Source organism: Bacillus rossius, unplaced genomic scaffold (assembly GCF_032445375.1).
Source record: "Bacillus rossius redtenbacheri isolate Brsri unplaced genomic scaffold, Brsri_v3 Brsri_v3_scf42, whole genome shotgun sequence".
NCBI lineage: Eukaryota > Metazoa > Arthropoda > Insecta > Phasmatodea > Bacillidae > Bacillus > Bacillus rossius.
The window spans coordinates 70,001-84,132 of record NW_026962612.1 but is presented as its reverse complement, the minus strand read 5'-3'; the positions used below and the strand labels follow the sequence as shown (position 1 = coordinate 84,132).

Genomic DNA, 14,132 nt, shown 5'->3' with positions numbered 1-14,132 from the left:
TAACAGCTTATACTGGGTGGAATACAACAGTTGACATGATTTTACTTATATGGCAATTTAATATTTAACCAAAATTAATGGTAAACTAATATTTTAAAGTGTCATTTATGGCCCCTTACCTTCAGCATGTTTGCTTCCTTGCACACAAACGAGGACAAACACATCACCCAACTGAAAAAAAAAAAAAAATTTCACTTGCATCACAAATAATTTAAAATTTTTCACCACATGAAGTAAATATTTCGCAATAAAAAAAAATATAGCCCTAGGACTCGTGTGCACACCTTTTCTTCCCCACATCGCACACGCAAACAAAACTTCCAAATTATTACAAAATCACTCGATTATTATACATACATAAACACACATGTATTTTCCGAATAAGTGAGAAATGCAGGCCGATGAAAGTCAAATTTCGTTTCGGAAATTAAATCTCGCACAACTACCGACACATAACCAAACTTGCGTACATTTACATAGCATTAACCCTCTAAATAATAAACAAATGAAAGCAGAAAAAACAACATCGCTACCCACCGCGCGCGCTCCTGGCGGCGGGAGTAGGAACTACTTTGCACACAGACCGACATAGCCCCCTGCCAAAAACAGTAAAATAAATAATATATATAAGTCTTTTGGCGGGAAAAAATTTCTCAACCGCCTGGGAGCACCCTAGTGTGTGCCTGTCTTTAGGTTATGTTACTTTTAACTTCATTTTCTACAGGCAGACGCGAGGGTGCTCGCCCATTATTTTTATTTTTTTAAATTCTTTCCTACCTTTGGTGTGCCATGCAAGAATTTATCGTCAAAATGGCGGCCCCGAGTGCAAATTTCTCGTCTGCACTGCTGGCTGGATGATTATGTGATGTTTTGAAGGAGGGTGTTTTTTTTTTTGTTTGGATTTTGTGTGAGGGGGGGAGGGGGCTGGGCTAGCTTTTTTTTTTTTTTAAATTTTCTAAACATTCATCTCTTATGTAACAGTGTTCAGCATTAAAAAATTTAAAAGAAGAGGCACTTACTCATCAATTTCAAAACAGCCTATGAAGAAAAATAAAAAAAATTTAAATTCATTCCAGTTTTATACATTCATGATTTGATCACATGTATAACTTTTCTTTTTTATTACCTTATTTAATTTTATTATTATTACTACTATTGCTGCTACAACCTAGAAGATACCTCAGTGATACTAATACCTGCTGGTAAAGTTAAAGGTTTCACCTTTCTTTCTTTAAACATATCACAATACCTTTCTTGAGTTAAATATTATCTAATGGCTTTAAGAAGTTATGGTAATGTTCATCAGTTATAGAGTGTGGGTTTGTGTGTGTGTGTGAGAGTGTATTTTGAAGAGGGCTTTGGTGGTTGGGATGGTGAGGGTGGTGGGTGTTGTGTGTGGGGAGGGGGGGGGGGGGGGAAGTAAAAGAGTGTTCATTACACGATTTCTCCTGTTGTTTGTAACAATCACACCTGGTATAGCTATTTCGAGTGGCAAATACAAACTGCAAAAAAAAAACATCTATATCATTGCCAACGGCCATATCACGATGAACACACCGGTTCTCGTCCGATCACCGAAGTTAAGCATCGTCGAGCGTGGTTAGTACTTAGATGGGTGACCGCTTGGGAACACCACGTGCCGTTGGCACTACTATTTTGCACCCTACAGAAAAAAATTTTTTTTTAAAAATTTCAATTTTAAATTTTTTTTTCCCCCACAATCACCACATTTCCCCCCCCCCCCCCCTAACACACACACACACACACACTCACTCTCTATCAATCAATCAATCAATCAATCAATCAATCAATCAATCAATCACTCACTCACTCACCCACCCAGCAGCAGCTGTGAATCTTTGCATGTGTATACCTCATACAAAATTCAAAGTGAAAAAATAAATAGATAAGTGTATATGTATGTATGTATGTATGTATGTATGTATGTATGTATGTATATATGTATATATATATATATATATATATATATATATATATATATATAAACACACACACACACACACCTATTTTGAAGTTTCTCTGTTTCAGTGGGCAGTTATGTATAATAATGAGAGATTCAAAAAGACGTTGATAACAATGTCATCAATGCCTGTTTAGTGTGCTCATTTGTTGGATGGTCGGCAGCAATACTAGAGGTGGTACAGCTGTAACCTGTAAAATTGTACCTGCAATGTGTTGTGTATGGAAAAAAATAAAAATTATATCATCTAAATTTTTGTTATCCAACAATAACCTTCCCATCAATGCATGATGTCACAGTAGCCATAGCTCTACTCTTTCTGCCATATAACATTGGGGGAAAAAAAAAAAAAAGGAGCTATTAGAATAATAACAAAAGATAAAAAATCATCTAACTGCAGACCAAAATTCAAAAAACTTAAAGTCCTGACTGCCATAAATGAATACGTTCTAGAAACTTTTTATTCATTCTTAAGAAAAAGAAGAAAAAAAAAATTATTATTTTTTTTTTTTTTTTTTTTTTTTAGATATTCGCACATAGGTATAACACCAGAAATGCTAGTAAATTGAGGATAGTTGAACATAACACTAGGCGATTTGAAAATGGACTAAATTACTTGGGAGTAAAACTTTACAACTTAATATCACAGAAAATAACTAAAACAATTTACCAGTATTAAAAAAAAAAACAGTAAAAAAAATTCTTCTAGAATATCCTACCTACCCTCTGAAGCTATTCTTTAATTTGATTGATAATAGAGAAATTGAACTGTTAATTTGTTGAATGGACTTGTGATAACAGCTGCTTCATGTTTTGCATAAAGTTAAATTGTGTAACATGTTATGTATTTTTTTTTTTTGAAATTTTTTTTCTTGGTAACTTGCATCATGTAAATATTAATTGTCTGCACATACATGTTCTATATCCCGGAGCCTTGACTCCACGTGGGATCAACAGAACAAAAATACAAAAAAAAAAAAAAAATCCAGCTCACTAATCTAGGTGCATTTTGCTAACAATATTTGGAATATATATATATATTTTTTTTTGTGTAACATGCAAATTCTGTATTATTCTGCACACATTATTTATAATCTTCTATCATTTTCTTAGATAATAACTATTAATTCATAAAATAGATTGTGTGTGCATAACCTCCTGGAAACATTTGCACTTACCTCCTACTTTACTTTTTCATTTAAGCAATCCTATTCGCATGTATACACTTAGGTTGCAGCATCGAAATTGTGTAAAATTCAAAGTGTGTATTGCCTGAAAAAAAAAAAAAAAAAAAAAGACATACCAAATATTTGCATACAGCGACACACTACATATTTGCACACAGTGGAGTTTTGCGGTAATTAACCTAGCACAATTTACCACACGCAATCACACGCCCGCGATGAGATAACACACTCGCTGTTTTCCTGTTGACCGGCACGAGGAGTAAGAAAAATTGATATTTACACGAGCACACACTCCCACACTAGTCACAACGTCGGTCATCAAGTTGTGTTGAAAATTCCTGTAGCCTCTGTTTTCCCAAATGATTTCACTTAAAATTTCATTTAACAAGACCATAAACAAATTTACAATACTAATTTCTTAAACAAACACTTCAGCGAACAAGTGACTGTCGCATTCATTACAAAGCTTACAACTTAACAGATGTTTCCGATGTGAAATAAAATAAGAAAATGTTTTACAACCAACCTAGAACATTTAGTCAAAACGTTTTTGTCCTGGTTTATGATTATTTTCCGTGACATGAATGTTTCAAAACTAATAAAAATACGAATGCAGCCAAATATAATGAAGTTAGCACATAAAAGACGACTTAAAATATTTCATTTTTCGAGAATTGGCAGAGCAAGAACGCACAGGTCCAACGGAAATTTCTTTAAAGATAAACGACCATCGGACAAAAACACCCCCTCCCCTCATCCTCAAAAATACGTGAATAATATACTTTTTCAATTATATTTTTATCGTTTTTTTTTTTTTTTTTTAATATACTCATTAAAACTTCAAAATAAGCAGGTACTCGTGTGTTTTTCTCTCTACAATGTACCTGATCTCGGTGCGTAAACCTACATCATTTAGAGATGGAATTAATGTACACATACAAGTAAAATTTTGTTCCATTGTAAAATTGAGAGAAAGAAGGTTTTCCAAACGCATTAAGTATGGAGACTTTAAATAAGATTACGAGCTTATAAATGTTTGCAACGAAATAAAGTGACCATGTATCTGCAATTTCAAAAATATTTTTGCTCTGCTAACCTCACATGCAAGCAAGTAAAAATAACCTCACAACTTACTTACCTCTCTCAATTTCGCAGTACCAAAACATAGAAGGGATAAATAGGATAGTTTTTATTCGAAATCCTGCAAGAGTTTTAATTTTTATTAAAATATTTCTCCAATGTAGCATGTGTGTGGAATACTTCATCAGCAACTTGCATCTGCACCTTGAGTGAATTGAAGGGCAGCCAGTTTTAAAAGCTAAACAGAAACTGCACTCTTGAGAATGCATCAGATCCAAGTGAAATGCTTGTTGTGTGTACAGTTAAAAGTTTTATTATTCACACAATGAAAATGTAAACAAAATTTACTCACAATAATAATCACATCATCCTTGGAGGTGCACGAAGAAAGCCATTCCAGGTGGCACTGAACAAGGTGATTTGCTAGTGCTTCCACAGCAAACAGCCTTCATGAAATTATCTCCACATTTTCAGCATACTATACACTAAAGTATACCTAAGTTAATTTAACCATTTTCAAGTGATTCCAGCACAAATTACGTATTTGATTCCTTGAATAACATCTGCAAATGAAAAGTTCCCTGTTTGGTGTAGCAGTAAATTTAAACAGCTCGCAGTGCAAATTAAACAGTGCAGCTGCCATAAAAAAATTACACTATTAGTGGAACTGCCCATTATGTCATCGTAGACTGCTGACATTTAGAAAACATTGAAAAATCAGTGCTAAAGAAGCCCTACATTACTTTCGCTGTCCAAAGTGCGCTGCTCCCTACGTGAGCAAGGCATCGAGAATTTTCTGAACCGTCCGCAACCAGAAAATTGGGTAACCAGATATTACAGAGGAGTTCCAGCTGCGCTTCGGTAGAGGACGGACGTGTCCCGGAGCTGCTCGCCGTGAATTTATAGATCGTCGACGCCCAAGCTGTGGTTAGCACTTCTTAGTGCTACCCAGCGGTGTACTGAAAGGTGCCTGTGTGCTACATGCGCACAGGCGGTAAGAGAGAGCTGCGGTAAAGAGTAAGTTATTGGCAACCAACAACTCGGCAACACCCGGGGAGCTAGCTCCCCTGTAGCCTAGCCTGAACCCGGCTAACTTAGCCCCGGGGGACGGTCAGTGGGTGGACCCGAGCGTAGGCTACCACGACGACATGAGCGACGCTGTCGAGATGACAGAAAGCGAGGCCCCCTCAGGGCCTAGCTCCGATCAATCCAGTGGCTGGAGTGTTGCCACTGGTAAGCGCAACAAGCGCCTGCACACGGAGGTGTCCGGTGCAGGCAGCAGCGACGACGAGGCGGGCCCCTCCCCCCCTCGCCCACAACCAACTGCAGGCCATGCCGCCGGAGCTGCGGCACCGCCCAAAAAGCTCCGAGTGAAGCCCCTGTTCGTGTTTTTAGACCAGGGGCACACGTACCCAAGGGTATACACCGCCCTCAAGCAGGCCCTGGCGGAAAAGTTCACCTGCCAAAACCGCGGCAAGGACGAGATCCAGGTCAATCCTGCGTCCGTCCCGGACTACCAAAGGGCAGTCCAGGCCCTTAAGGCGATAGGCGCCCAGCACTCCGTCCTCCTTCAGAGAGACGAAGTGCCCAAGAAATTCGTCTTGCGCGGAGTACACCGCCACACCCCGACCGATTTCCTCCAGGAGGAATTTGCAGCCCTGAACCTGCCTGTCCAGAACCACTGGTTCTTGGAGAACAGGCTGCGCAGGGAAAAATGCGACGCCCTGGTCATTGAGGTGCCTCAGACGTGCGATTCTGAGCGCATCTACTCCCTGACAGAGTTCGGCGGCATGCTGGTGCGTGTCGTCGACTACAGGCGCCCCTCAGGCCCCGCCCAATGCAGCGTTTGCCAACGCTATAACCATGTTGGCAAGGCCTGCCACGCGGCCCCTGTGTGCCGGTGGTGCAGCGGGCCACACCGCGCTCCCGACTGCCCCAATGGGGGCAACCAGGAGCACAAAAAGTGCGCGCATTGTAAGGAGGCACACTGCGCAAACTACAAGGGCTGCCAGGTCTATAAAAAAGAGACCCGCAGGCACCTTCCGCCCCAGGTACGCAAGCAGCGCGAGCAACAGTCTCGCCGCGACCTGCGCGAAAACAGGCGCGCTGCAATGCAGCCCCAGCCGCAACCGATGCCACGGCCCCCTCCGGGCTTCTCTGGCCCCCCGAGGCAAAACCCCTGGGGTCCACCGAGGTACCCTCCTCCCCGGAGCTTCGGCGACTACCTGCAGCAGGCAGGTGGCAACCGATTCGCGCCCCTGGAGCAGCACTGCGAGCCCAGCTACAACGAGCTGGACTACCCAGTGCTGGCGAACAACCCCTGGCAGCGGAAGGGGGTCAAAAAACACCCGACGGGCCACAAAAATGGCCAAGGCAAACCCCCGCGACCCACTCAGGAAAGGCCCCCGCAGCCTGGGCAGGACAGGCCGCGACAGCCTGCCCAGGATAAGCTCGTAGCAGCTAAGGCTGCGCCAGCCCCGGCGAAGCGCACGACCGCGCTCTCCCGGCCGCAGGTAGCCCCGGCACCTGAGACGAGCATGGCGGTAGACGCAGCTCCAATGCTGCCAACTGCACCGCCCGCGCCCCAACAGCAGCCAGCCTCGAAACCGGGCCTGGCTGACTTCCAGAAAGTGCTCGAACAGTCGCGCACTTTCAACACGGATGAAAATCTGGCGGCCACAATCGTCCCCATGTGCCAGCTTATGGTTATATGGTGCGACCCATCTGTTTCCCTAACAGAAAAAGTCCATGCGATGATGGGCTTCGTCCAGACACTGGCTGCCAAGCTCAATGGCAGCTCGTAATCCGGCCCAGTGTTGCATACCAACCGCGGCCCATAGTCTTAAGTCCCTCCTATTCTGGAATGCACGCGGCATTAAAAATAAAATACCGGAATTAATTCACCACTTAGAAAAATACAAAATAAAAATAGCTGCGATTAATGAAACCCACTTAATTCCGACTGATAGAATTACTATACTAAATTATGCAATCTATAGGCGCGACAGAGTTAATCAAAGAGGAGGGGGAGTAGCCCTTATTGTCCATAAAAGCATAAAAAACACTGAATGGCAGCTCCCCGATTTTCAGAATCTCGAAGCAGTAGCAATTAACTTAACTATTAACAGGCAAAACATAAAAATTATTTCTATGTATGCGCGACCAGGTAGGTCCCTGAGCGTGGCTGATCTGGACGCCCTGTATGGGGCGGCCCCGACCTTCCTCGCTCTAGGAGACATAAATGCTAAACATAGAGAGTGGAACAGCAGGCGAGCCACACAGAATGGTACAATTCTTTATAACCACCAATTAAATCACAACTACCAAATTCATGCTCCCATGGAGCCCACACACGACACTGGGCGTGTGGGGGTTCTCCCAGATGTTCTAGACATCGTTATTAATAAACGTGTGCACTCGGGATTCGAACTCGAAGTTGTACACGACTTAACGTCTGACCACTTCCCTGTTCATTTAATTTTTGACGACGCAAATGTCGACTCGAACCCACCTCGTAAAGTCAGGGACTACAAAAATGCAGATTGGGTTAGCTTTAAAAATTTTTTGTCATTACATCTTTCAGAACTCGACGAAATAAATAATAGTGATAATCTAGAAAACGCTATAACCACTTTTACCGCGAAAATTCAAGACGGAATTAGCCAGTGCATCCCAGAAAAGGAGGTTAAGTTAATGCATGACGAGCTGCCAGCATACATCTGCGATATGATATCGCAAAAGAACAGACTGCGCCGCGAATACACACGGCGACGCACGCACATTATTAAACGCAGAATCAACGAGCTTCAAACTGCTATATCAGATGAACTCTCGTTGTGGCGTAGCAGCCAGTGGGAAGCCAAAATCGCGAAGCTCAATGTACAGGACGGGAGTACCTGGGCAATGACTAAGCGAATTTTGAATAAATTTGATAAAATTCCACCCCTCCAAACAAATAATGGACTCGCATTTCTTCCCCAGGACAAGGCGCAAGCTTTCGCAAGCACCTTAGAAACAGCATTCCAGCCCAATTTGCAGCCTTGTGACAGGCCATTCACTGCACAAATTTACCGCGAACTCCGCGCTAAACTGCACCAGCCCACTATCTCTGAGCCTCTCCCCACCCAGGCCCAAGAAATTAAGCGTGCTATCAAGAATATGAAGCCGCGAAAAGCCCCTGGGAACGACGGCATACAAGCAGTTGTTCTCAAACAGCTTCCAGACGAAGCCTTTGAATATCTGGCTGAATGCATTAATGCAATGCTCAGACTGAATATTTTTCCCTCCCAGTGGAAGGAAGCAAAAGTAATAGTCTTCCACAAGCCGGGCAAGGACAAAACACTGCCCCAAAATTACAGGCCAATAAGCCTATTGAGTACTGTGTCTAAAGTTGCGGAGCGCATAATTTTACACAGACTTAAAGTACACATACACGAACATAACTTGCTGCCAAATGAGCAATTTGGCTTTCGCAGTGCTCATTCGACTACCCATCAACTGGTCCGTCTTACCGAAGAGATAACCAGCGCATTCAACGTCCAAGACTACGTAGTTGCTACGTTTCTCGATGTAGAAAAGGCCTTTGATAGAGTTTTTCATGCAGGGCTAATATATAAAATGTATGAAGCAAACTTCCCGGATTGCTACACTAAACTCATTGCATCCTACCTAGCAGGCAGAACCTTTAGAGTGTCATCTGAAGGGGCAACGTCTGACCTAAAATTAATTAAAGCCGGAGTGCCGCAGGGCAGCATCCTAGGCCCAGTACTATTTAATATATATGTACGCGACATGCCTCGCCCCGCACATAGACTAGTCAAGCTAGGCTGCTATGCAGACGACACTGTACTGTATAGCAGATCTCATAACCTACAGCTGGCCACTACCAGGCTCCAGACTGCGCTCACTGAAGTTGAACAGTGGTGTACAGCCTGGCGCATAAAAGTAAACACGACCAAGTCTGAGGCGATTGTGTTTACACGCAAAAACCTCCCGCCAGCCGACAACAGGCCGCAACTACGCCTATTTGATGAGCCAATCCCTCACAAGGACGTAGTTAAATACCTAGGTGTCCACATGGATAGGAAACTCCTGTGGAGACAGCACATTGACATTAAACAAACCCAAGCTCAGGTTAGAATGCGCGCATTATATCCTGTAATGAGCAGGCGATGTGGCAGCACAGTCAAAAATGGATTACTGCTCTACAAAGCTCTCATACGCCCGATAATCACGTATGCAGCCCCAGTCTGGGCTACTGCAGCATACTGCCATCTAATAAAACTGCAGCGAGTTCAGAATAGATGCATTCGAATCGCTGCAGACGCCCCGATATACTGTCCAGTAGAGAACTTGCACAGTGAAACTAACACTGAAACTTTGCAAGATTTTTATATCCGCACAACCCAAAATTTTTACGATAAATGCGTAAATAATTTAAATCCACATATTTCCTCCCTTGGAAACTATGATCCAAATAATACACAGAAGTATAAGCTTCCGAAATCAATCCTGGCGCACCGCCCGCCGTAGCTGCGGGCGAGGCGCCCCCTGATTGGCCGAGCCTGACAGCCAACCAGCGCACGACCCCCTCCAAACAAAACTAGCTCATAGAACATGTTATGAGTAGAGCCTTCCCACTAGGCTTACACGGCGCCCTCCAGCCAACACACAATTACATGCACGACCAACCTGTTTGAATGCTAATTCAAAATGGTCCGAAGCATGCGGGTGGTGGTTCGACTCCCAGGAGTTCACTGCCTGACATGTTAGGGCTGACTCTCTATGACTGATGGTCATGGCCGGCCTGGTTGGTTTCACCCCCAGTGCTGGTTGTGTTTCTGAAAGACATGAGATTTTGAATTACTGACTACTGCTTTCGCATAGGCATTTAACCTGCAAGGTTTCACTTCAACTCATAGCTTATTTAAATAATTTAATTATTTAAACCCACACAAGGCAGCTCGAAACTTAGATTAAATTTATTTAAATACTCGGAGGGCTGAGTAATTTAAATAATAGTAAATTAGATGCTACTCTGCTGTGCCGCCAGCTGTCAGTGCAAATAAACACCGTTGAAGCTGACCTTGCCAACGAGTGGAATGCTGCAGCAATGGTGGGTGCAGTAGGGTGGTATATTATATTATATTGCATTCTAATTTAAGTATAATATTAAGTATTAATTAATAGGATTCCGACCGTGTGCCTGACCACGTCCTGCGGTGCAAATATGCAACATTGGACTAGCCAATAATTGACATGCCCAGGCTGGCAGCAACATGTGTCGGAATTAAGGCCCCCACACCCCCACTACACTCGTTGCGCCGATCGCTGAACCAGTCGCGTTTTTGACCCAGCGGGGTTCTAATGAAACCAGTCGCGTTTTTGGCCCATCGGGGCCCTAATGAACTACACACATATGTCCTGACTGTCCCTTAGATTAAAATATATTAAGTGAACATAATAGGTGTCTGACCATGTGCCTGACCACGTCCTGCGGTGCAAATATGCAACATTGGCCTAGCCGATGATTGACATGCCCAGGCTGGCAGCACAATGTGTCGGGCATGCATGACCGTGGCAGCTGGGGCAACCTGGGAGCTGCGGTCATATATATACAGCTGCAATATGTACTTCTTTTTCAGCTAACCTGGCTGGCTGGCAGCCTGGCGGGAAACGACTAAAGTCGCCCCCTAAAAACCAGTCCTACCAAACTAAAATGCGGACAGAAATGCCCAAGTGCCCGCCCTTGCTTAGTAGACATTTTCTACTCTTCCAACTCTTCTTCCTGAGCCATCCTTCTACTCCCGTAACCAACCAGCATGAAATTAATGCATGAATTTTTGCATCCCGCATGTAAGTGCCCAGGGTTTTCCCTGTGTCTATGCAGGTTTTACCTGGGCCCAACTTATCTAGTATAGTCTAGAATAGTCAAGTGAGGGGAGTTAGTCATGGCGCCAATTGCTGCCATGGCTGGCCAATCCCCCTCCTTAGCACATATGCATGTTCCCTTCTCTGCATGGTACCCCCTGCATGATTAGAGCGTATAGGCTTCGGCCTGAGACGCACTTAGAGTCTCTCCCTAACCCGGACCCCTCCCAATACACTTAGTTTTAAACTTAGGTTAGGAAAAAAAAAAAAAAAAAAAAAAAAAATTGAGAGAAAAATTTTATTTTCACTTTGCTCTTGCATTCTGTAGGATCAGTCTCGTCATGGCAGATACCGCAGCAGCGACTGCAGCACCAGCTGTTGCCCCATCACAGGCAGCTTCCCCGAAGAAAGGCAAGGCTGCGTCGAAGAAGCCACGAGCCAAGCCCGCGCACCCGCGCACATCTGAAATGGTGGCCTCTGCGATCAAGAGCCTCAAGGAAAGGGGCGGCTCATCACTGCAAGCCATCAAGAAATACGTCGCCTCTACCTACAAAGTAGATGCGGAAAAGCTGGCACCTTTCATCAAGAAATACTTGAAGGCAGCAGTGGCTAGCGGCGAGCTTGTCCAAACCAAAGGCAAGGGTGCGTCTGGCTCCTTCAAGCTGGCTTCAGGGACCACCGGTGCTCCGGACCAGCCCAAGGCTCCAAGCGGCAAGCGTGGTGCAGCTGCCCCTAAGGAAAAGAAGCGATCCGTAGCCAAGAAGGCAGCGGTGGGCAAGAAACCAGTCAAGAAGACTCCGCCTACAGCAGAAAAGAAAAAAAAGGCAGCAGCTGCAACCCCCAAGCCCAAGAAGGCACCTTCAAAGGCAAAAAAGGTGTCCAAACCTCCCACGAAGAAACCCCGTGCTCCAAAGCCAAAGAAGGTTGCCCCAAAGAGCAAGTCGCCCAAGAAAGCAGCCCCAAAGCGGAAATGAAGATGCCAGCAGGACCGCTGGCACTTTCTGTGGCACTGTACCACCTTATCGGCCCTTCTAAGGGCCAACAATACTAGTCATGAAGGTATCAGTTGTTGCAATCATTGCCTCCTATAGCCACACCTCTGCCGTTAGGTAAAATTCTGGTTAAAAAATTTCTTATGGTATTTGAAGCGGGGGAAATAAATAAATAAATAAAGAAATTTATCAATTACATTGTGTGTATAGTTTAGGTGCAAAATTATTTAAAGTTTTTAAGCAGGAAAACGTCTTACAAACATCTCACTCTTATTTCAGCATATATATATATATATACACATATATACACACACACACACACATATTTTTTTTGTAAGGATTAGGTCTCAGGGTATTAATGGTGAACTTTATGCTGCTGCTGCTGCTGCTGCTGCTGCTGCTGCTGCTGCTGCTGCTGCTGCTGATGGTGCTGCTACTGCAGACAGGCACTGTTTGAAGAGTTTTTATTTCCTATGCAGAATACATTGCATTGTGTGCAAATCTTTTGTGTACAATATAAACAACCACCTCAAAACACAGACACTATAACTGTGTTTTTCCAAATTCTTATTAATGTAATATATTATTGGCTGGGTAAAGGTCAACGACAGCTAATAGGTACAAAAAGCCAGACAACTGTTTTCCTTTCAAATTTGACAGTTATTTTTAGCCCTAATAAGGGCTGTTTTTTTTTTCCCCCTTGCAAAAAAAATGGCAAGGAACTCAAGCACGCTCGCCACGGATACGCCGGGCAAGCTGGATGTCCTTGGGCATGATGGTGACCCTCTTGGCGTGGATGGCGCACAAATTGGTGTCCTCGAAGAGCCCCACCAGGTAAGCCTCGCTGGCCTCCTGCAGCGCCATGACGGCCGAGCTCTGGAAGCGCAAGTCTGTCTTGAAGTCCTGGGCGATCTCTCGCACCAGGCGCTGGAAGGGCAGCTTGCGGATAAGCAGCTCGGTACTTTTCTGGTAGCGCCTGATTTCTCGCAGCGCGACAGTGCCAGGGCGGTAGCGATGTGGCTTCTTCACTCCCCCCGTGGCCGGCGCGCTCTTGCGAGCCGCCTTGGTGGCCAGCTGCTTGCGCGGCGCTTTGCCTCCAGTAGATTTACGAGCCGTCTGCTTCGTGCGCGCCATCGTGGTCCGTCTGCGCGTGCTGTAAAAATTTCAACAGTTTTGTTAAAGCTGTGGTGCACTGCGATTGGCCCGGCATCTCCATTGGCTGGCGAGAACAGCCAATCACAGCACAGAAGTCGATCCATAGAAACTAACGACAGAGGCGGCCGAGCAGCGGATCCATCCTCTCGCGACGACTGTAGTGGCATCCCGTCTGCACTTTCTGACCTTCAGGACCTACTAAAATTCCTCCGAGAAACCAACTTTGCCTCCTTCATGTCACACCTCAAACCATACATGCTCCTCGCCAATACAGTCTCCGATCCTTCTATGAAAACCCTCCTGCTCGTTCAGGCCCTGACGACCTTCACGGGCTGCGAATAAGGTCGCAATTGCCAGGACAACACCAAAACTACCTGTCCCCAAGCCACGGGAATCCAGCATCGCGTGTTAAACTCACAGCAAACACCGCGGCCGGCCCGCAGAGCGGACTGCGCTGTGATTGGCTAGAGCCAAATACCACCAGCCAACCAGAGCGAAGCACCGACTTCGCCACTATCAGCCAGTTTTTTCACCACAATACTCGCGGTATTTTTCTCGTACCAACACATAAATAACCAAATAAATTCATACACAACCAATTAATAAAATTAAAATTAATATTATTAAATTCCGCAAAAGTTTAAAAAAAAAAAAAAATAAATAAAATCTAAGCAGAGAAAAACTGTGCAAATAATTGGCCAGAGCCAATGTCCCTACACAACGAACGAAGCACCGACCTCGTCACAGCCAAGCCATGAAATTAATTTAAAGCCAACACCAATTAATTAATTAATTATTAATTAATTAATTAATTCATTACTTGCTCATTATTTTATTTTGGAGACCAGGACGCATTCCCCGACCACC

At 44.3% G+C, this 14,132-nt stretch overlaps 1 non-coding gene across 1 annotated transcript; it reads left to right on the top strand.

Moving 5' to 3' along the window:
- Window positions 1–1,529: 1,529 nt before the first annotated feature.
- LOC134544566 (5S ribosomal RNA) lies at window positions 1,530–1,648 on the top strand. The gene has a single exon (XR_010077872.1). It is a non-coding gene; the product is annotated as a 5S ribosomal RNA (ribosomal RNA).
- Window positions 1,649–14,132: the final 12,484 nt, after the last annotated feature.